Consider the following 24,664-nt stretch of genomic DNA (forward strand, 5'->3'; position numbering starts at 1 on the left):
TTTGTCTGGGGATGATCTAGCTGGGGATGGTCCTGCTTTGAGCAGGAGGTTGGACTAAACGATCTCCTGATGTCCCTTCCAGCCCTAACTTTATATGATTTATTGCAACAATGCAATAAATGCATTGGTTGGCCATTTCCAGATGTACAAGTGATTTCTGTGAGTGGGATTGTATGGGTCTGTGGGCCATATTAGGGCATTCATCTATAAGGGTTCTCAGTTGCTGCTCCAAATACTGTTTCAATACTTTATCCAAAGTACTTATGGCATAATCTGTCTAATCCTAGTCTCATAACTGCAGACTAAATTCAACTTCAAAGGACAAAGTTTACTGCCTTCCAAAATGTATGTTCTCATTTATTACTATACTTTTTAATACTCTAAATAGTTAAGAACCTTTCAAGCTTTCTAATTTAATGGCTATATAGATCTCCCATAGCTTTCTGATTGTGGGTCTTGACTTCAGTAATTTCCAGTTGACTAACTACACTGTATGTAAAAAAGTTTAGTATTTTATCAGTTTAGCATTCACACAAGTCAACAGTGTGATGAATTTCCCAGGAAGGCACATAAACTGTGGCATGCATCAGATGTGTTGCCAATAGCTCCAAGGAGGTGCTTCTCCCTCTCTATTCAGTGCTGGTGAGGCCACAGCTGGAGTACTGTGTCCAGTTCTGGACACCACACTTCAGGAAAGATGTGGATAAGCTCAAGAGAGTACAATAAAGGTCCATCCATATGATTAGGGACCTAAAGAAAAGACTGTATGAGGGAAAATTCTGGGAACTGGACCTGTTAAGTCTGAATAACAGAAGACTGAGATGACTTAATAACTGCCTACAAGTATATTAGAGGTCAGCATCAAGATCTAGGGGAGCAACTCTTTAGGAAGGCACCTCAAGGGAGGACAAGGACCAATGGGCACGAGCTAATAAAGGGAAAATTTAGGCTGGACATAAGGAGAAACCTTTGTTCTCTAAGGGCTACCAGAATCTGGAACACACTCTCAGCAGAGGTGGTACAATTGCTATCTTTGGAGGTGTTCAAGATGAGGCTGGATAAGCACCTTGTTTGAGCCCAATAATTTCCTGCCCACGGCAGGGGACCAGACTTGATGATCTTGCAGGTCCCTTCCAGTTCTTCGGTTCTATGATTCTACAATTTTACTTTTATAAGTATCCCTTTGTTTTTTGTAAGGCAGGCGTAAGGGAAGATTTCAGCTAGTCTTCACTATACCATACATTACCCTGCCCCCTCTTATTTCTAATATCAACATTGGCTGCAAAATCCATCAGAGAAAATGAGCAAATACTCAAATGGCTAGGATACTACTACAGCTACACTGTTGCCAATTAAAATTCAAAATTAAGGGATGCATTTGAGATACTATTAGTACACAAAAATAAACTCCAGCCCAGTTTATTTATGTCAGTTGCTCCCAGGGACAGTGTTTACACATGTGACTGAGACCACAGAAATTTGAGCTGGGGCAGAATAGCCCTAGGCTGGAAGGGGGCCTGGGTGGTCAGCCCCAGGATCTGGGTGTTTGCATCCCATGCACCTCATCCCTGTCATACTCCAGCCAACTCCTGTCACTGTCTAAACATGCATTTTGGAAAAGTAAATTATCCCAACAGTACTATCCTATGGCAGAGTTCATTAATTTACCACAGCCTAATGCCAGTGCATGTGTAGACCATGATGCTTTACTGTGGAGCTAATTAGTCAATTCCACAGTAAAGCACATGTGTGCATCCCATTGAGCATGAGTATGCAGTTTGCTGCACCTCAAAGTAGCTTGAGCTTCCCAGAAAGGGGGCCTGGCTGGCCAGAGACATGATCTGGCTGTTGGCCAGGCTCCAAGTGGCTGGCTTGCTGTTGATGCTGCCCTGAGGGGATTCCCAGTACCCCAAGTAAGGGTGCTAGGGCCAGCACCGGTTCTGGCCCCAGCCTCCCCTACCACACCCTTTGTCACCCATGCTGCCAAAACACATGCAACAAAAGGTGGTGTTGCTATTTGTCCCATGGGAAACTTATGCTTCTGAATGTGCATACTCATTGGGATGCCCCTAGCATGTTTACATGCACTGAAGTTGCATCTGGGACTGCACTGTAGACATACCCTGAGTCCTATTTTAGATGCCTCCTTGTTTAAGGGATTTAAGCCTCAGTTTTCAAAGGTTATTTTGAACACACAAAATAAAAATTTGAAGAAATGTCAACCAACTTACATGGTATTCTCACATAAGATTAAATGTCAAAATAATAAAAAAAGACTTAAGGTCAGGTCACATTACTTTAGGGATTTTTTTTTATATTAATGCAGAATTAAGGTACAATTCTTAATATCAGCTTTACAGGGGCACTTAATAACATACAACCAGCAAAGTTTTGAGTAACTCAATTATATCCGTAATATGGCGGGAGAATGAAAATGTGAAAAAGAACCTCCAAACATTGTTTTTCTTTTTGTCTTAAATTCTTAGCTTCTATCTTTGGCTCCGTTGTTTTCTATTTTAAATAATGATCTTTCTTGTGTAAATCCAATCCTTTTTTTACCATATGCTTTTCTTTCTTCCACCCTTATGGAAGGACTTCATGTAACATCTAATCAAGGAATAGAATTTCTGGTCTATAGGTTGAAAGTTTTTTGGTTTCGCAAATCAGAATTAAAAGTTGTAATTTCAAATGCACCACACAGTAGAAACTCTGAAATACTTTGTTTTGGGAACAAGGTAACAGCCAAAGCAAAATTCTTCACTTCAAATTAATATAACACAATATAATAGCTGGGAGTGAAACTTTTCAATCTTTTATTTTAAAAAGAAGCTTTTTATATAATTCCATGAAAAATCTGCAAAATAAATATTTTCCCATGAAATGTTAAGATTTTGTGGAATTGATATTTCCCAGTGTAAAGATGTTTTAAAAATTGGACTAATTCTGCTCAGCACAAAGAGGGTCATGAACAGACAAATGAACTTTAATCCATCTTTGTACATCATCTGAACAACTCTTCAACCTGTCTTGCTATTCTAAACCTTGTTCCCTTTCTCAGCCTATATCCAATAATATTGTATACAATAATAGCTTAAGATAATAGTTGCATTTTTACTTCATTTAATTAAATCAGCCATTGAACACAGGAAAAAAACTGTTCAGAGAAAAATGGTCAGATTTGGGGGTACACTTAAGTAAAGAATACATATTGCATAACGATCAAAATTATGTCTATTTAAATCTTATGGTTACATACAGGTGTTACATTTAGATAGACCAGTGTTAGGTTAATCTAGATGCCTAATAGTCCTGCAGAGTGCTTATATTGCCCCACAAAATAACACACCCAATCTTAAATTAATTCACCTGAGTAGGAGCACTACATTAGACTGAGATGGGATTACTCTGGTCTGAGAAAAGGTTAACCTGATCTCTCAAATTTCTGTACGCATCCACGTAAATTATGTGATTGTAGATTGGATCCCCACTTTGTGCACATGTTGGCTAGTATCAAGAGACATGCCAAATATGCTAAGTCAGTCAGGGAGCAGGGTAAGCAGGATCAGTGCAGGGTTAGTAAGTCTTCAAGAAAGCCCAGCTGTGTGGCCCAGCCCACAAGATGCTATTTCCACCCTCCCAAGCTACTTACACCAGTTTCCTCACACAGCTCCCGGGAGTGGCAAACAGCTACACGTGCCACTTCTAGTCCTTGATTACGTGCCTTAAAGTACATCCCATGAATGTAGACTAGGTGTGGTGAACAATCATACATACCCTTAGTTATTAAAAATAGCTACCCACCAAGTAAATAAATATAAGGGGATGCATTCATTTAAGACAAGGACTATGAGGGGGAAAAAGCATTCTTTTTTGTAATACTTATAGAGGCAATAATTTATTCATATAGAAATGTTTCCAGTAAATTATAATGGATAAAAAACTATGAACTAGTGAAACAGGAAAGGTTGGGAGAGTGAATTATTATTGTGTGTTCCTGTTTTACAAATTATCAGGCTGTGGGTACTGTAAAGGTAAATAATTAGCATGCAGCCATCACAAACAAAGCAATGGTGATGCACAGTAAACTATAAACTAATGTCCAGTATTACAATATGATCTATTTTTTTCTTCTAAACAATGTGTGTTCAGCAGCTGTTAATCAACCTATGATGTGTTTGATGAGTGTTATCTCTATAAGCATCCCTTCCTGAGCATTGTTCATTCAATCTCCAGTCCTTATGGGGAATTATAATTCAATTTTTAAGAACATCAGAAAAATCTTTTCAGGTCCTACCTCACAGGCTGCATTAATGTTTACAAATGTTTTCAAGGAATTAGCAGCCTTCATGGCTCATTATTTAATACTGTAGATTTAATTGCGCTAATGTTTCCATCTAGGTGGCACAGTTCAAGATTTGATTCTGTTTGAATGCAGCTGCTGCACTTGATTCTGCCTAGCTTTTGCACCTAATTAACTTCAGTGAGGGAGTCTATGCCATGTTGCAAAAGCATATAGGATGTTCGCAAGGGTACTGTAGCCTAAACACGTTCTTTCAAGCAAACTTATTGGAACATTCATTTGAAATAGTCTTACAAAATCTACCTCATTTAGGTTGCATTATTTCTTGAGCAGAAATTGCTATTGATGGTTCAGATTTAAAAACTGATAGTTCAGTATGCCCACTCCTCACAGAAAGTACTTCTTCATCTACCAAGTTTTAAATATTTCTCAGTTATATAATACAACCATAAGTAGGGGAAAGGTATTATGGACCCACAGAAACTATGAGGGAGAATAAAATATGTTGCATTAAGTAATTTGAATTATTCACCCAAAATGTATAAGTCTTGAAAAACAGGATACATGGCCATATCCTATTTGGTATGGGAATTAATAGAAATTGTTTAGAATAGCTGAGGATTTACTTTTACCTCTGTGGAATCATCAGACAACTAAAGGATTCAAAACTCCTTATCTGAGATATTCTGTCAGATCTATTTTAGCAGTTTTGCACTGACTAAGGCTAGTCTATCTCCCACTGGGTGTGTCTACATGTACAATGATTATGACTAAATATATTCCGACTCTGTCTGGAAAAAGAAAAATCTCACTGTCACTATCAACATGTGCTTTAAACATAATAATTTACTGAGCTGCTTGCTACTGTTTGTATCTCATGGGACTATCTGGCAGCACTGTAAATTAGTCTACTGTGCCCTTATTGACACACACATGTAGAAAGTGATGATTTACTCTGCAGCAAATTAGTCTGCTGCACACTAAAGTGCCTCATGTAGACACACCCAGTACCTTGTTAAATGCTGTCTTCATGGTGAAAGGAGCTTGATGAGCTAAACCAATGGACTATATGCCTGCCTTCTCCCTTCCCTCTACCCCCTTCACTGCTACTTCTGGCATTACTATCACTTTCAAATGTTCTTACATGCTTACGCCTGGAAAGAGCTCCCCAAAATGCATAAAGCCACACCCTCTTTCATTTGTTAGTCTTTCCTCAAGCCTTATCTCTCCTACAAAATATACAGAAAGATAACACCTGAAAATGGTTAATCTGGCAGCAAGTTGCAGTTGCTGCCTTTGATTATCAAAGGCCATGTCTACATGAGATGCTGGCTGGGCAGTAGACTGTGACTGCTTCCCAGTAGCAGCACGCATCAGGCAGTGTGATGTCACTCTACTGCACGGTAGTCATGAGTGACTGCACAGTCAGCAACCCAAAAGAGCCATTCCTTGGTGAGACAGTGCAGTAACTCCAGTTACTATGAAGTCATTTAGTACATGTCTTAGTACTTGTATAAACAAGTATTAAATGATCATTCAGTAATGATTATGCAGTCAGAGTCTTATGTAGATGCGGCCAAAGAGTATGACTAGATCTTGTGAATGCATCTTGTGTGTGTGATATCATTATTGAGAAGAAGGGCACCTGATACCCAAAAGCTTCCCCAACAGCTCTGAATTAGATAGTTGGTCTACCACAAAAAAAGGTACCACAAAAAAGCTTGGAGTCTTTATATTTCCTGGACCATCACCGTTATACTAAAACTCCAACTCTGCTGAAATCATTATATAATTGTTGTTAACACTTTTTCTCTATATCTCCATCCATTTGTCCTTCCTACTCTATCTGTCCTGCCAGTGGGAAAATGGGTGTCTATATAGGAAACAGTGGCCAAATTCAGATTTCTTCTCTTGGTTACTACATTTAGGCATTACAAGATCTAGCGATCAGGCACCTGGTCACAGAGAGCAAATGAAATGCACATTAAGCACAAAGGAGCTCAGTACAGCCAATGGACAGATCTAGGTGCCTAAATTCAAATTAGGATCTGGGCCTGAAGTCTTTGCATCAGGGATACTTAATTTACTGTGTACAATGCACATATAGAGATTAGCCACAGATTTACAGAAGCCCAACAGGGCATACCTACATGGCAGGACTATGAGCAGAGTACTACTACAACGGAGCTATACTGCTTCTTGTATTTAAGCTAGTTCATTTTGAGCTAGCTCCAGCATTTCTGCACAACACTGAATTCTGCAAAGTAGATGTACTCTAAAGGCTATTATTTATTTATATATTTTCTATTTGTGTTAGCAAATGTTAAATGCAAAAGAGAAGTTTATGAAAACACAAAGTAAAAACAAAGTGCTGAAGGATCATGACCATTAAAATGAAAGGAGCTTATGAAAATGTGGCCTTCATCATCTTATATTCAGTTAAAGCATATGGGGAAAGTGGCACATAGCAGGAATGTAAAGATGAGTCTAAGAATATGAAAAGGAAAAGGAGAAACAAACCCTGAAGCCATTTTTACATCAGGATACAGAAGAGTTATAGAAGAGAGTATTCCTCAAACTTTCCAGTACTCTTGACATGAAACAGTGAAGACCATGACATCACTATCTTGTCACAAATAGAAACAGTATGCAACAGGTTTTGCTTTTAGAGGCTATCTAGCTTACCCTCAGCTTTTTTAAAATCTAAATGTATCTGAAGCATATCATTAGATTCTTTTAAAAATAATGTTTCATCTAGATGTGTTAGATATTTGGGCACTGAAGTTTTACTGTGGGTGATTTTTTTTTTGGTATACTTTTTGGCTTTTATTCAAATGGGTTTGGAGAAGTGGTAGTATTGGAATGATATCAAGGAAATGTGCAAGGGGCAAGGATATTTGTGTGTGACACTTTTCACTAAACCAACAAAATAGTATACAGTTAGACAAGCTTTTGAAGCAAGGCATTCTTCATCAAGTCTGAAGAAAGAAGCACAGGCAGTGATGGTTAAAAACAGTGGGTATGGCTGTGAGATTGGAGAGGAGATACATTTCCAGCAATAGCCTCAAACTATTAGTGTAAGAAAAGCATCTAGATTTAGACCTATTAAAAGGGAAGAGTTTCATTTCCACTTATAATGTGAAGGAAGAATTTCAAGAATCAGGCAGATTACAGTGTGCCATAAAGTCAATATCAGTGTTCAGTCCTTGGTTCTTAGTGTCCAGACAGCTTATGAATTTTTGTTCCAAACTTGCTTCTTAAAAGTGTTTGGTAGGTTTCTGTTAAGCATGATCATAGTGAGATGAGAAAGAGCAGTTCTTCTGTGAAGAATGTGCTCCTACTTGCATTTGCATGTCTTGTTCCTTTTTATTTTCTGTGAGAGTTCATTCTGGTGTACAGTTGCTGGTTAAATTTGCACATGAGGACATTTGGTGCATTGGATTAGATATATCACATTTTGGAAAAGGCATGTGTATGATCCATGGATTTTGATGCATTTATTTTGGGTTGTAACAGATATTTTAACAGGGTTTTGCATCTATTGTTAAAACAAGGATGCATCTAATTTTATGTTTGTTGAGCAGTGGGAAGTTAACTTTTGATGAGTTGGGCAAGATTATCGGGGTTTTGAAATCTAGGAGTGGAAGGGCAGGGAGTAGTTCTCTCAGTGTCTGATCTTTGCGTATAGGCTATAACTGATGATTTTTCTAATTAGTTCCAACGTAGTGTGGTAGGTGATTGTGATGGGTATGCAGTAACAGAGGCATTTCTTTTTATATTGCAGTAGGGCACTGCAGGGTATTTTGTGGCTTTTTCAAAGTTGGTCTATTTTTTTCCGGGAGTGGCTTTGTTGTATAAAGGAAGATTTCAGGCTGGCCAAATAGGTGTCACGAGTATTTTTCTCAGAGCTGATGTGGTAGTGTCTGAAGGTCTGACTGTAGACTATAAGTTTTTTGGTATGCATGGGATGATTCCTGGCTTTGTGAACTTAAGTATGATGGTTAATAGGGTTTTTGTATATGGTAATTTATAGCTTGCCATTCCAATGTGGACTGTGGTATCTAAAATGTTGATGTTAGCATAGAAATATTTCACAGAGAGTTTGATGAAGGGATGATAATTCTTAAACTGCTGTTAGAAGTTAATAAATTAGTCCACGTGTTCAATCCTGATAATGAAAATAACATCTGTGTAATGCAGGTATAGTGTGAGTTGGATGCTTCTAAAAATTCTTCCTTCTGATGGCTCTTGAAGGTTGGCACACTGAGGGGCCATCTGGACATAAGGGATTAATGTAATATTTTATCTCTTTTCGGCTCTGGAAATGTAATTTCAGAGTTTAGATCAGTCAGTCTCTTTAAGAAAACTAGATAGTCATATACAAATTGGGTGTAAAACATGATGAGAGCTTGTGGACAGCAATGTTACATGCCATGTATGTGCCTCTTTTTTCTTATTTTGGGATTAAGAAATAAGATGAGACATGCAACATAGTCAAGCAGGTGTAATACACTCACTTGAGTAATCCTCAAAGTCCTAGAACCCACACACTCAATGGACTGCATTAGGAACTTGGAGGGCTCTGCACATTACAAGATTTGTCCCTTGTCAAGAGGATTTAAAATAGGAAGTTGAAGCTGAAGATTTTGCCACTCATATGTTTCAATCATATTGAAGATAGTAGGCAAATTTATCAAGATGAAGACTTTTATGGCATCTATATCCTATATAAAAATCGATATTTCCCAGTCATTATATCAAGAGAAAAATGTATAATCAGGAAAGCAATCTTCCTAAAATGTATTTCATTTACAGTGTTGCTTTTCAGCAAGATAACTGAAGGTTTATACAAAAATATGAGCTGTAGTATCCAAATATCTTATTTTTCTCAATGCAATCTCTGTCAATTTAATGTCAAGTTATAAAATGTCAAGAGAGTACAAAACAAGACAAATGCCTACTACTTACTTTTACTTAAGGAAGGAATATTAGAGAACTGGTAAGTAACCCCATTATCCCCAGGAAAGGCAAACAATGAAGAATGACAACAGCTAACAGTATTGTTTTGTATAGCAAGGGCTCAAAATTTTCCTTGTGTATCAAAGTGTTTCAAGACAGCAGGCTTTAGCATTGTAACTTAAACTTTTCAAATACCTTTTAGGACTCTCTTCCACAATAGTCTTGTCAGTCAACATTTTGAGAGTGCTTTCCATATTTGAGGTCCATAGCTATTTTGGTGCATGAATATGTCACTAAATTACATGATTTTTGTTTTTTCTGCCAATAAAGATCATTGTTTACCATGTATCACTAGCAGTCATGGACCAAAACAGAGGCAGGGAAAAATATGGTTCATATGCTAGAGGCCTGCAGTCTAATATAGACAGACAACACAGTACTTCATATATGTAAAATGTATTCTCTCAAGCTTTATTATAGTCACAAAAAGAACTGTAGATAAAAATTCTCTGTGAATGTGTCTACATGAGCTGCTTTACTGTGCAGTACAGAAAATGATTGTTTAGTAAGTATCACTGTCTGCACATGCAGACCCTTACTTCTCAGTAATTTGCTCTGCTTCACAGTCAATTTCCTACCTGCAAATGAATTGCCAAATAATTACTGCATAGTAAGGCATGTGTAAATGACTGACCAGAAACAAATTTTCTCCCAGTCAGCTGGACAGTAGGGGGTGAGAGATTGCTCCTTGCCCCTGGGAGCTGCCTGCTGTCAGATCTTGGGCAGGGACAATGTCCCCTTGCCCACGCAGCAGACAGCTCCTGGCCCCTGCTCCATGGGTGGGGGCTGGGAGCTCCCTAAATGGGGAGAGTTCCCTGTCCATCCTGGAGCTGGCTGGGACCTTCTTCAGACCACATGGCTGCCAGGCCAGCTCCAGGCTTCTAATTAGTTCCAACGTAGTGTGGTAGGTGATTGTGCTGGGTATGCAGTAACAGAGGCATTTCTTTTTATATTGCAGTAGGGCACTGCAGGGTATTTTGTGGCTTTTTCAAAGTTGGTCTATTTTTTTCCAGGAGTGGCTTTGCCATCCTCCCTTCCCTTCCACAGGACTGAACTGAGGAGGCACATGGTCAGGCCCTGGAAGAATGCTCTATTAGCAAGGGGTTCCCTCCCCCTTGCTGATCTTGAACAGTGAGGAAGCCAGCAGGGAGTTACACAGCATTTAGTTACAGAGCAGGGAGTTACACAAGAAGTAACACAGCATTTAGCATCCCATCAAGAAAACAAAACTTTCTCTCATTAGTTGAAGCTCTTCTTGAACAACTTTTTTCCCAAAGAATGAATAGAAGGACATTACCAGCTGACCTGTTGTTTAGCTCCAAAAAGCCCTAAGGGGACATTGTCCTGTCTGCCTTTGTCCTGTCCGCCTTACACAGACACCACCCAGCATCAGCTAGCATACTACATGCTGGCAATGGTTCATGCTGTAGGAGGAAGGGAAATCCCTGCTTGAGCAGGGAATGTGAGAGCTGGGGGGCGGGGGGAGAGGAAGCCAGACAGACACTGCTGGGCCTGCAGTCTCTGTCAGAGCTCCAGCTAGGGAATAGAGGGGCAGGGCCAGCCCTGTTCTGGAACAGAGAGCCCCACCCAGGACTGTAAAGCATCTGGGATGCTGGGGGATGCTGGTTTAAATTAAACCAGAAAGGGATCTGGGACAGACATTGCTTAAACTGCTTTGACCCAAATCTGTTAAGTCTTATACTATATTCAACAAGGTTTATCTCAAACTGGTTTGAACCATTTCCAAACTGGTTTATGTGCACTGAATGCCTGTTCTGTTACAGGTTTAAAGTGGCTTCTGATCACTTAAACCATGCAAAGTCTGAGGCCACAGCATCAGTGATAAGGGCATGGCCTGTCAGAGTCCAACAAATTCTGCTGAATACTTTATCACAAAGACATGAAGAAAGAAGCAGAAAGGTGGAAGCAACCACCAAAGCCCAGAATTATAGGAAATGCCTAAGGTAGAACATAGGTATAGTATTTCCTAGATCATCCCTGACCACTGGTTGTCTAACCTGTTCTTGAAGCCTGCAAGTGATGGACAGTCCACAACTCTCCTAGGCAGTCTATTGAACAAATTATAAACAATGGAAAGACCCTGAAGATTTTACTATCTAGTATAATCTTTGGAGAGAAAAGAGCAAAATAATGTCCTATAGTTGTGGGAACAGGACTTTGAAAGTCTCCTTTTTTCAATGAAAATACTTTTCAATCCTATGTGCCTTATTAAAATCAAAGGAGATTAATTAAAATTTCAATTAAATTTTAATTTTAATAAGGTGATGACTTATTAAAATCAAAGGATAAATTACTAGAAACAATATTTTCTTCACTGTACTACTCTGCTTTATGCTTACAAAGTTAGTCCTTTTTTTCTACTTGCGTAATTTTCAGATGAACCGAGTTAATCAAATATATCAATATGGATGGCTTTCTGGCTTGACTTTCAAAAGAATAAAGTGTGAGATAGCAAGTTTGTAAGACTTGTCAGGCATGTTTTGAATGACTTATTGCCAAAATCTTGGAGAAAGGGAGCACCGTTAAACATTTTTATAAGAAATACAGTTTAAAAAGAATAGAATGAAAAACACTCAAATAATATATTCCGTGCCAAATTATCAGATTCTTATTATATTCTTCTGAAATTGTGCCAAAGTAAAAACGTTACATTAAGATATCCAAATACAAAATCATGGGCTTGTGTATATTGTGTATACGCTTGGGCATATTTTTTCATTTGCTTGGAGAACCAGGTGGCCATTCTTTGAAAAAAACCCAAAATGAAACAACACAACAAAACATACCCCCTCCCCCATTTCATTCAATTCAAATGTAAAAAAGTTTGATATTGTTTTTCATAGTGAAAGGATTTTTGGAAGTAAGCAAGCATTCAAAATGGTGATTCCCTATTATTATGCATTTGTAACCATATGTATAATTTTGAAATTTAAAAGTCAAATCCAGAGGTGTGCTGAATAACTAGAAAAGCTTCATTTGCCTATGATGACTGAATAGTAATAAGGTGATTAAGGATAACCTTGTAATTATTATTTTGAATTTGCAGTACCAAAATGCATGATAAAAGTGCAAATGTTACTTGGGTGAATCAAATGTCAATGAGGACTTTGTTTTAGTTGTTGACATATCACCTCCATAGAATCAAAAGAAAGAACGAAAGAAACAGAGCTTTCTTGTGTGTGTTGGGGGGGTGGAGTTTGACAGAACTGATTCAATATATTCAGAACAATATTGACTTGAGATATTTACTAGTTCAGGGAAATTGTAATAACATCAATAAAAAAGATCAAGGACCAAATTCGTTTCCCTACATGAAAAATTTATATTGCATGAAAAATGTGTAATGCATGAAGAACGCTATTCTAATCCACAATGTATAATCACATAATCTTTATTCTGACAAGGGAAAGTTCTTTCCATTCTAATCCATCCATTACGATCTATTCTGTTGGTTGAGGTTGCCTTGGAGAAGAAGAATCAGTATTCTTTCCAGGGCAGTTTTTCCAACAATGCTAGTCAAGCATGTGTTAAATGTGAACTTTTACCACCCTCTTTTTGACTTACATTAGCAATGATCTGAAACTGCTAGAAGGTCACAGGGGTTCTCTTTGGGGTGATCATCACACAGACTAAACATGAAATGGGAACAGTGGAAGACTCAAGGGAGGGGATCTGGATGCATACTTTTCACAGGCTATCTCTTTCCCAGCCCTCAATATTATCTGAAGTGTTGGCCCTGAGATCCTTAGTGATTGAAACTTTGGAAACAAACAAGCAAGCAAACAAAAATACAGGTGAAAATACAATGTTAGAGTCATAGAAGAGCAGGGCTGTCCAGGGGCATGTCCAGATGAGCATGTCCATGCAGTATGTGGCACTGCAAACATGTTTGCAGCACCACATACTACACAGTCCAGGGTTCTCCACGCTGCAAAGGCATGCTGCCCAAGCATACACTGCTCCATTTTATTTTTCAGCAGTTTTCCTTCACCCCTGGATATCCAGTATTCAAAAAAAACCCAAAAAACCCTGCAGTTCAGGCTTGGGCATCATGAACTGCTAAAAGCAGAGCCGGGTGATTTAGAGCCATGCTGCATCTGCCAGACAGGCTCCAACTGAGAGAATCGCTGTGGCTGCAGCTCTTGGAGGCCCACAGAACCCCACGTAAGACTGGGGCCAGTACTGGTGCACCATTGTTACTTGTCCCTGGGGAACCAAATGTCTATGCACATCTGGACACACCCTAGGACGCTGTCTAGTCTAAACCCCACTGCAAGACAGGATCAGCCCTACCACCCTATAAAAACATAATGTCAAAACTGCTCTTAAAATCTTGGATAGAGTTTCCACAGCCTCTCTGGGAATTCTGTTCCAAAGCTTAGCCAGACAGTCCCAAGTCTATATTTGTTCATGTGATGTAACCCCTTTATCGTTTCTTCATATTGGGATGGATCATATCCCTAGCCCCTACCCACAGTGAAACAGACAATGTTGGGCAAACTTTTAAGAGTAGGAAGGGACTGTGGGATTCTTTTTGGTGGACTATTTCACAACTTCAGAATTGGAAATCAAGCACATGACCTATCCAGTGGGATAATTTAGTTCAGGTTTCTAACTACAAATTCCTCCACAAAATACTTTCCCCAGGTATGAAAGTAGGGTAGGGTAGGACAGTACATTGCAAGTGTGCTTCTTATTTACTCAGATGCAATGGCTAGTTACCCCAAGATAAACATGACTGATCAGACCTTAAGAATAAAACAAACAACAAGCTAAACTAAATTAAAATGGTAGCTTAAAAGTATTCTAGTTGCTCTTGAAATATTTCTTACTTGGAATTTTTTTCCCCTCAATGTTCAAAATAAGTTTTGTGCATTAGTATTTGGGGGCACTTTTACATGTAGGTGGAGAGGTGGAGGTGGCAGGTCCATGGGTGGGGGGGTGGTATTCAAGCTTTAATTCAAGTGTCCACGCTGCCATTTTGTAGCATGGGGACACTAATATATGAGATGGGGGAGGCTTCTGGTGGTCAGTAATTGCCACATTCTAGCAGATGCAATCAAGTAATATAGCACATTGAATCAGCCTGTGGGCTCATATACAGGCACTCACTGTCCCTCTACAAGTGTTCTATACCCATTACTTACTACATGCTAGTCACTTCAGAACTTTTTACAATGTCACAAATTTCTTTAATTAAACCTTGTTGTGTGTGTGTTAAATACAAGACAAACAGTGGTACTGGATCTCAGCCGACCTAGGTAACCTTCACTGAATGTGTATTTAACTGAGGCTTTTCAAAGTGGTAATTATTCATTGTTACCACCAGCTGTAGATAGCTTTGGAGTCCTGTATCAGCATGACTCAAAGTAAGTCAAAGTATCAGCATGACTCAAGGTAAGTGGGGCAGAGGAACTGACGCAACTGAGCCAGATCCGGAGGGGAAGCCCCCCAATCCCTCTTAGCTGAGCCAGTAGGGAGCCACATGAACAGAGTGTGCAAACAGGGGAGGGCTAGGGGGGACTGTCCTCACAAGCCAGGGAGCTCCCACGGGGTTAACCCTCAGAAAGCAGGCTCAGGAGGCACTGGATCCCCCCAGCTGGGAGCACAGGGGGCAGGATTGCCAGCAGGCATTTCTGGTGAGACTGGAGCACCTGATTGGTGGTTGGAGCAGCGGCAGAAAATTCAAACTGCAGCCTTTAAAAGCCATGGTTTGATGTAGCTCCCAGAACTAGGGAGCCAGGAGCAGTGGGGAGAGGAGGGATACAGGCACACATGTATCCTGCACACATGTGTGCCCCCTTACCAGACCTGGAGCAGAGGCAAATGCAGCAGCAGCAGCAGAGTCGAACACAGGAGCAGTGGGGGCAGCCGCAGCTGATCCCCCTAAGATAAGTGGAGCAGAGGGACCGACTTAGCTGAGCTGGATCTGGAGGGAAGCCTCCTGGATCCTTCTTAGCTGAGTCGGTAGGGAGCCGTGTGAACAGAGTGCGCAAACAGGCATGTTCTGTAACAGCGCGCTGGAGTTTGCATTGGCTTTTGTGCCGGCATGCAAGCAGGAAGGGTCAAGAGGCAGGCTTCTGCAAACGTGGGTCAAAGGCACCGCACTTAGCCAGTAACAGGCAGCAACTCCTACGATGGTGTTGAGACAGAGTGCTGCCAGGGCCCCTGCCCGAGGGGTGCAGCCTTCCCAGGGCTTGTCTGAGGCCTCCACCCACAACTGGTGTCCCCCAACCCCCTGGCTTGCGGGAGTTGTCCAGCAAGGCCTAGGGGGGCAGGGACTGGGGACCCCTAAATCTGCCTTGCAGGCACCCACCTTAGGGCCCTGGAGGCGCAGGTGAGGGAGCCCTAGGAGGAGGTTAGCAGGCTGAGGGGTATCAGGGAGGCAGAGGAAGAAATTGACAGATATTTTCTTTCCCTGCAGGGTTGTACACCCAAGGAAGATGCACCTCACGAAGTGCCCTCCACTGCTAAGTGGCAGACGGTTACCGCCTGAACCAGGGCTGCTCGTAACACAGCAGTATGACTTCCTTCAGTCTGGCTGGAGAACAGGTACAAGGCCCTGGCAACCCTGGAGGAGAAGGAAGGAGAGGAGGAAACGGTGGAGGAGGCAACTCCATGCTCTCCATGTCCCGTGCAGGCTGAAGGAGACAAGCAGGCCAGGAGGAGAAAGAGTCATGTGATCATCATAGGTGACTCCATCCTGAGAGGTACGTAGGGCCCCATCTGTCACCAGGACCCCTCAGCATGCGAGGTCTACTGCCTACCTGGAGTGAAGATTCAGGATGTGAAAGGGATGCTCCAAACCATGATCCAGCCCACCAATTACTACCTCATGGTCCTAGTCTATGTGGGTACTAATGATGCGGCCAGTAGAAGCCCTGATTGCCTGATGGAAGACTACCATGCTCTGGGGTCCGTGCTAAAGGAGATGGGCGCACAGGCGATTTTCTCTTCTATCCTACCAGTGAGTGGACATGGAAGATGGCATGAAACATGCATTGTGGAGACCAACTGGCGGCTTCAGAAATGGTGTCTCGAGGTGGGCTTTGGCTTCCTCAACCATGACCGGCACATCACAATAAGAGACATGCTTGGATTAGATGGGTTCCACCTTTCCCCTAAAGGTAAGCGGGTATTTTCTTCTGGCTGGCGGACCTCCTCCAGCGGACTTTAAACTAGGCTTGTCGGGGGAAGGGGAAGACGAGGGTGGAGGAATCATCAGACTGCCTGACCAAGCAACACCCATAAGTACAGCCCAGCCTAGACCAATGAGCGAAACATATACACAGGGAAGTGACAGGGGCTAGGGCAATGCTGTGATTAGGGGGCCAGTACACACATCCACAGGAGGCCTCATATGCCTCTACACAAACGCTCATAGTATGGGAAACAAGCAGGAGGAACTCACCTTCCTGCTAGCTGACACCAACATGGATATAGTGGGGATCACTGAAATGTAGTGGGACTCAACTCATGACTGGGCGGTGAATATCAAGGGCTGTAGGCTGTAAAGGAGGGACAGGATAGGAAAGAAAGGTGGGGGCGTAGCACTCTACATTAAGGAGGAATACCCATCCTCATCAATTAACAATCAGAGGAAGGGCACTCTGAAGTGCTTTGGGTTATATTACAAGGCAGTCAAGGGGAAAGAGACTTAACAGTGGTCTACTACAGACCTCCCAACCAAGGGGAAGAGCTAAACCAGGAATTCTTAGGTCAGCTCACGCAGGTAGTAAAGTCTAAGGATGTGGGGACCTGAACTTCCCAGACATCTGCTGGGAAAAGCAGTCAGCCAGGGCTGACTGCTCACGTAGGTTCTTCGCCAGAATGCAAAATCTCCATCTAACCCAGGAGGTGCACAGCCCCTTCTTGGAACTGGTGCTGGCCATGGGAGATGACCTAGTGACCAGGGTCCTGCGCGTGCTCGACCACCTGGGTGACAGTGATCATCGCCTGCAGCAAGGAATTCACCATCCAGCACAAGGCGGTAAAGGCCTGCAGCAAGGCAGCAGCCCTAGATTTCAGGAGGGCGGACTTCAATGAGCTAAGGAGAATAGTTGGGGAAGCACTGAGGTCCCAGAGGGGAGGGGAGCCAGGTGTCCAAGGATAGTGGTCGCTTCTTAAGGAGACGATTCTCCAAGCCGAAAAAGAGGTAATCCCAGCACAGATCAAAGGGAGCAGGAGGGCACATAAGCCCCCATGGGTCACCAAAAGCATCCAGGAAGGTACACCTATGGAAAGGAGAGGACATCACCAGGGATGACTATACTGCAGTTGCTAGGGGATGTACAGGGGCAGTCAGGAAGGCCAAGGCAGAGATGGAACTGGGACTAGCTTCCCAGATTAGGGACAACAAGAAGTCCTTGTTTAAATACATAGTGGGTAAAAAGAAGGTTCCGGGTAATGTGGGCCCCCTACAGGACACATTAGGAAATTTGGTCATCACACCAGATGACAAAGCCAACATGTTTAATGATTTCTTTGCCTCCATCTTCCTAAGCAGGGACCAGAACAGCCACCCCCCCACTTTGGGCCCCCCTTGGATCCGAGGGGAGGTGCATCTAGGCCAAGGGCTAGTGAGAAACTAGTTAGGGAGCTTCTGGAGGGACTGGACATCTTCAAGTCAGCCGGTCCAGATGATCTCTACCCTAGAGTACTAAAGGAATTGGCTGAGTTCATTGCAGGACCCTTGGCAGGGCTTTACGAGCACTCGTGGAGCTCTGGTGTCATGCCGGAGGACTGGAAGAGGGCCAGCGTGGTTCCCATCTTCAAAAAAAGGGGAAGGAGGACCCGGGAAACTATAGGCCTGTAAGTCTTACCTCGATCCTAGGCAAGCTGTTCAAGAAAATTATTCTGGCACACATCCACAAGGGGCCAGCAGGGGAGGTCATGCTTAGGGGCAACCAACACAGGTTCATCAGTGGCAGGTCCTGTCAGACCAATCTGGTGGCCTTTATGATCAGATTACCAAATCCTTAGATGATGGGGTAGCAGTGGGCATAGTCTTCCTGGACTTCCGGAAGGCTTTCGACACTCTCTCACCCTGTTTTCATGAAGAAACTGGGGGACTGTCACCCACACAGTCAATTGAGTCGCCAACTGGCTGGAGGGCCGCACCCAGAGACTGGTGGTGGATGGGTCATTTTCAACCTGGAGGGATGTGGGCAGTGGGGTTCCGCAGGGCTCGGTCCTCGGGCATGCACTGTTCAGTATCTTCATCAGTGACTTGGATGAGGGGGTAAAAAACACCCTGTTCAAATTTGCTGATGACACTAAGATTTGGGGGGACGTGGGCACGCTAGAAGGGAGGACTGGCTACAATAGGACCTAGACAGGTTACAGGGTGGGCGGATGAGAATAGGATGGGATTTAACACTGACAAGTGCAAAGTGATGTACCTGGGGAGGAACAACCAGCACCATACCTACAGGTTGGGGAACTCCCTTCTTCTCAGTACAGCGGTGGAAAAGGATCTTGGAGTCATCATTGACTCCAAGATGAACATGGGCTGGCAGTGTGGAGATGCAGTCAGGAAGGCCAACTGCACCTTGTCATGCATCCACAGATGCATCTCGAGCAGGTCCAAAGAGGTGATCCTCCCCCTCTATGCGGCACTGGTCAGGCCACAGTTGGAATACTGCGTCCAGTTCTGGACGCCGCACTTCAAGAGGGATGTCAACAGCATGGAGACAGTCCAGAGGAGGGCCGCTCGTATGATCAGGGATCAAAAGAGCAGGCCCTATGAGGAGAGTCTATGGGACATGAACCTGTTCAGCCTTCACAAGAGAAGGCTGTGGGGGGATTTGTGGCCTGTTATAAACTAGTCAGGGGGGATCAGCAGGCATTGGGGGAGTCACTGTTCCCCCGAGCACTGCCAGGAATGACCAGGAATAACGGTCACAAGCTGGCAGAGGGTAGGTTTAGGTTAGACATCAGGAGGCGCTACTTCACGGTCAGGGCAGCTAGGGTCTGGAACCAACTTCCAAGAGAAGTGGTGCAGGCTCCTACCCTGGGGGTTTTTAAGAGGAGGTTAGATGAACATCTTGCTGGGGTTGTTTGACCCCAGTAATCTTTCCTCCCATGGCAGGGGGTTGGACTAGATGATCTACTTGGGTGTCTTCCGATCCTAGAAACTATTAATCTATGAAACTCTATTCTCCTTCATGTACTCTACAGCAGTGGTTCTCAACCTTTTTCATAATGGGACCAATTTGCCAAGACTGATGGCTTGTCCCGACCCACACACCCCAGGCCCTGCCCCCCCTGCCCTGACAGCCTCAGTGCCCAGCCACCTGGCCTCCTTCCACCAATGCTGGTAGACACCTGCCCCCTCCACACCCATCCCCCACACACGCCCGCCCGGATTCACGCACACACTGCCTCCCCATCTTGACAGTTCCCGAGCCCTGGTCCTCCAACCCCACTCTCCATACATTTACTTTCATCCAGCTGCTGGGGCTGCTCTCACAACCCTGCCTGGTTGTGTGCTGGCCACAACCCATGTAACCACTTGCAGTTTGGAATGGTGCCAGTCTGTAAGGGGAAACCTGTGCTTTCATGCATTTTTCTAACACTTGCTCATGACCCTTTAAAATATTCTTGTGACCCACAGGTTGAGAAATGCTGCTCTACAGAACTAGAACAAGGTACTTAACTCACATCAAGTGAAACACCCAGTAAGTTTTAAGGCACTGTACCTAAAGTGCTTTAAGTGAAGTGCAAAAGTTATAGTGCCTTTGGAAATGCCTGTGTAGCAACACCCAATGTGACTTGGGAATCCATGTCCCATGTGTGATAGCTTGAATGACTGTAATATGACTGGTTTCCAAAGACAAAACATTCCTTTTCTTACCCAACAAACCTGTAAATTCTTATTCTGTCCTGGGACTAGATTGTGTTTGGTCCTCCTATTACAACGTATAGTTGTGAGCCCTCCCTCAACCCACAGAGTACAGCCTGCAGGAATGTCAGACAGAAGTGAAATTCTTATACTTAGGGAACAGCTTTCCTACTTTTTTTTCTTTACTTTACACAGAGAACAGAGCTGGCATCCAGGGTAGATAATAGTAATCTTTATAGAAAAAGATACAACAGTGGATACATTTCACCCATAGACCTGGCATTGTAGAAAGCTAGTGTGCTTCAGGGGGTCTGAATATTTCCTTGTGCTCTTCTCCTGCAGTAATGAGGCTCCACAGCAGACCTTAATCTGTTCTGTGCCTAACAAGCACAATCCAGGCCAAGAAGTTCACTTTGTGATCTCTGCTGTGATTAGATATCTAGTTATAGATTACTATATGAATGTTGCTATAACTTCTTATATTTGCTGTCCAAATACAGATATGACTGAACATTATCATTGTTTTCATAATAGGCAATATAGTATATGACAAGATTTTTTTTTTTTTAATCAGTGAAATTCCTAGTAGATTTACACTGCTCACACTGGGTTTTGGCATGGATTTAACAATTAATTACTTATTACTTAAAGTCAATAATACAAGTTGACATAAAGCATTGCACCTTATAGGAGAGCTGAAAGTTTTGCAGATAACTGCTGACATCTTTCATTTATTAACTCATTTACTTATTTATTTATGCTACCCAATTTTATTTTAAATTGTGTTATTTGGGCTAATCTTTTTTTATGCAGCCTGAAATAACCAAGTAGTTCAGCAGGTTGTAGAGCAGAGCACAAATAAGGATGCAGGACTCATATAGAGATAAACTCATTGCAGACTGGCTGCTACATCTTCAGGTAAAGGAGTCGGTGGTTCATAAGTATCCATTCACTTCTGATCCAACTTCACTGCATCTTCTAAATACACTAGTTATAGACACAACTCAGATGGAAAGGGATGGGTTATCAGACTGTTAACCCAAAATTCTATTCTCAGATTGCATTTCAATCAGCAAAGGTTTATATGGCAACAATGCATGCCCCTTGATTCAGCTCAGGTTTCCTCAAGTCCTTTTGGGAACAGATTGGGGTGAGTGGAAGAAGAGAGGTGGGATCTAACAGATAAGGGAGAGACAAAAGAAGGGAAAAGTCAGAACACACAAAATGAGAGAGGGAGACAGCCTAAAGAAAAAGAGAGAAAAGGAGCTACTCATTCAGAGACTCTGGTTTGCTAAATTTATATCACCCAGCTCTCTGAGAGATCTCTAGATAAGCACCTGTAATATGCTGGTCAGGTAGTAAGGGATAAACCTCTGACAAGAATGGCTTAGCATCCTCACCTTGCTGGGCTAATTTTGAGGGCTCTCCGAAGTTAGTTGCTCAGCTTCTATTTCTAGCTAGACTGTTGATAATGCAAAGGACTCTTCAAGGTTATTGACTCAATATTTTTAGTGTGCTGGCCTGTTGTCAAGAGTCACGGTTCTGTTCAGTCACTATGTTAAACAGCTTTAACATACTCAGCTGATGTCTAGGTGCATGACTCTGAGTTAACTGGCTCAGATGTTCTGTAACATTGGAATGATGCCCAGTTACAGCCTTCTGTTGATACTGCTTCTAACATGCTGAGGAAAAGTTAAAGACGAGGACTCTGAAGTTACTAACTCTGCATCTCTAGTTGCTGGGTTGATGCCAAATAACAAATCTGTGTGAGGTCACTGACTGCACCTCCTACTTAAAGGTGCATAACACCGAACTCCCACTGGTACCTAAATACCTTTGAAGTTCTGCGCTAATGTTAGCTGAAAGATGAAAAGCTTTGCTGTTCATGAGGATAAAAACTAAGGGCAAATTACAGATTTGTCCAATATGCAATTAAACAAGACATAGAGTCACAAGAGAGAAGGGGGTGGTGGCCCCCACTTTCTGCTGTTGCTGTTAAGACTATTTCTGTTATTTAACAAATGACTATTTAATTTATTATGTTTAAACAGTAGCAGCAAGGAGCAGAATGCAGCTCTCCCCTAGGGAACTGCTCTAATCAGTTGGTTTCTTGCTATTAGGATCATAAAATCAGAGAAAAGTAGGGATGAATGGAACTTCAGGGAGATCTTGTTCAACCCCATGCTCAAGGCAAGATCTGCTCTGACTAACCATTGCAATCTGAGACTTTGCTCCTTGTTCTACCTGCTGCAGGCACTGGAAGTGTCTATCACCATCCTCTCTACAACCACCTTTCAGATGTCTGAAGACTGTTATTAAAATCCCTTTCACTCTTCTCCAAGCTAACTCCCAGTTACTCCAGGTTTTTCTAACAAATCATGTTTCCTAGGCATGTAAATAATTTTGTTGAGCTCCACTGGACTCCTTCTAGTTTGTAGACACCCCTAGTTCTCAGCCTTGACTGTATTGATAGAGTTGTGTGGATGCTCACAGGATTATAAGGGATGAAGGCTCTAGAAATGCTGACTGTTTGCTCTTTAGTGATGTCATGACCTAAATCCTTATATTATACGTGTGAGGTAGCTTCCAGGTTATGTAACCTGCTTTGGCAAGAGAGGTATCCAGCATCCTGTGAGGTACTGAGACACCCAATTGGCCAGAGCTGGGATGAACATCTGATTGATGGATCACTCTTGAGAATCATTGGAGGATATTTGATTGACAAGTATGGGTTGGCCTTAAAATGTATAAGCGCTATGATCTCTGTGTCTTGTGTCTCCTCTCCTGTCCTTTCCTGCTGTCTTCTTTTCTTCTCTGGACCCATTGCGAGTGAAGGGATCATGAAGTTGTCATTGGATCTTTGTATTGAAGCAAGTGTCTAAGTAGTGTGTATACATTGTTTGCAGAGTCTAGAGTGAGAATGCATGAGTGTGAAGAACAGAAACTTACCTGGATATCTCTGTGAGCTATTGAAGACTCACTCATCTGCAGTCAATTGTCCTCTACCTCTGCATTCTATTCAGATTTGGTAATGTATCACCAGAGATCCTGGTTTTCTCTGATAAAAAAAAATCCCTAATTTTTGAGTTAAAAAAAGTAACACACAATCCACATTTTTTCTGTGCTTAAAATAAAACACCGCTGATACATGCACGTACACACACACTAATTTCCCATTAAGAATGAAAGATTTCAGGGAGTGTTTACATGATCCCCCCCTTGCTCCCTGGTCACCCTTCAGGGCTGGCGGTGTAAAGACTCCTGCTGCCACTGCCTCCTCCACCAGCCTTCAATGTTGAGGCTTCCTCCCTACACCCTCCTCCCCCTTGCAACAGGGCTCCCCTCTATCAAGTACAGTTAACAACAGTGCCGCGTGCACACCCTTGTCAGTGTCCCATCCAGATCACTGGAGACCCCCACATGGGAGAAACTAACCTTGACTTAAATATGACCAGTATTAATATCAGTATTATGATGTCAAAGAAGATATCGGTGCCTATGGCAATGAGATAAAATGAGGCCCCAAAGTTCATCTAAAACTGTAAAATCAGATTAATGTGCCGTGCTCACCCTCTTGTGACCAAACAGGCTCAGTACCACACAAACGAAAAGAAAGCCCCCCACTTTTCCTGATGGCTGGTCTGACAGGAGGGAAAAAGTCTGTTGAAATCTGAGCAGACAAAGAAGAATCCGTTTGTAGTCATGATTGCCTGACACAGGGTAAAACCAGATAAGAAAAGTTATAAAAACTCTCCCCATCCTTTGTTCGGGGAGGCTGCCATTCATCGGTAACTCGAGCCAGACTTGATGTTACCCCCTGAGGCCGATCACCCCAGTGTCTCCCGCTGAACGATTCCCTCCTGCGTAATTCCCCGCGTTCTACAAAGCGTCTCGTTTCAATTTGTATACCGTATCTCGTGATGTGCACCTGTTTGTAACCAGCTGAACCGCAACTCAAGATGTGTGCCTGCCCTCTCCTCTAGCCATCTCATCAAGGGGAGTGAGTAAATAAACTTTCTTTTGCTTGAAACCATATATGTCACGTGCCTTCCTCATCCCATAAATCCAAATCTGTCATGAACCGGAGGGCCCTGCATAGCCCCTCTCAGTGCGCGGGACACCCTCCACTTCCCCTCCCCTCCCCTCCCTCGTTTCCTGCTGCCTTCCCCTCCTGGATGACTTTTGTTGAGGCCAGGTGGGGGGGTGCTGCCACCATGACCCCCCCTCCACTTCCCTCCTTCCCTCCCTCCCCTCCTGGCCCTGACAACACCTGTCACCATGACCCTCCCCCACCCCATGCCCACCTGGGTCTGCTCAGCTTCCCTCCCTCCCCACCCCTCCCTCCCCACAACCTCCCCCTCCATGCTGGCTGTTTTGGGGACCCCCTTCCCACTGTCTTCCATATCTCCCTCCCTCCCCACTGCCCAGCCCTGAAAACTGCCACCACCATGACCCCCACTTCACCTCCCCCTGCTCTCCTT

The sequence above is a fragment of the Crocodylus siamensis genome, chromosome 1, assembly GCF_052110815.1.
Source record: "Crocodylus siamensis isolate JL-2025a chromosome 1, ASM5211081v1, whole genome shotgun sequence".
NCBI lineage: Eukaryota > Metazoa > Chordata > Crocodylia > Crocodylidae > Crocodylus > Crocodylus siamensis.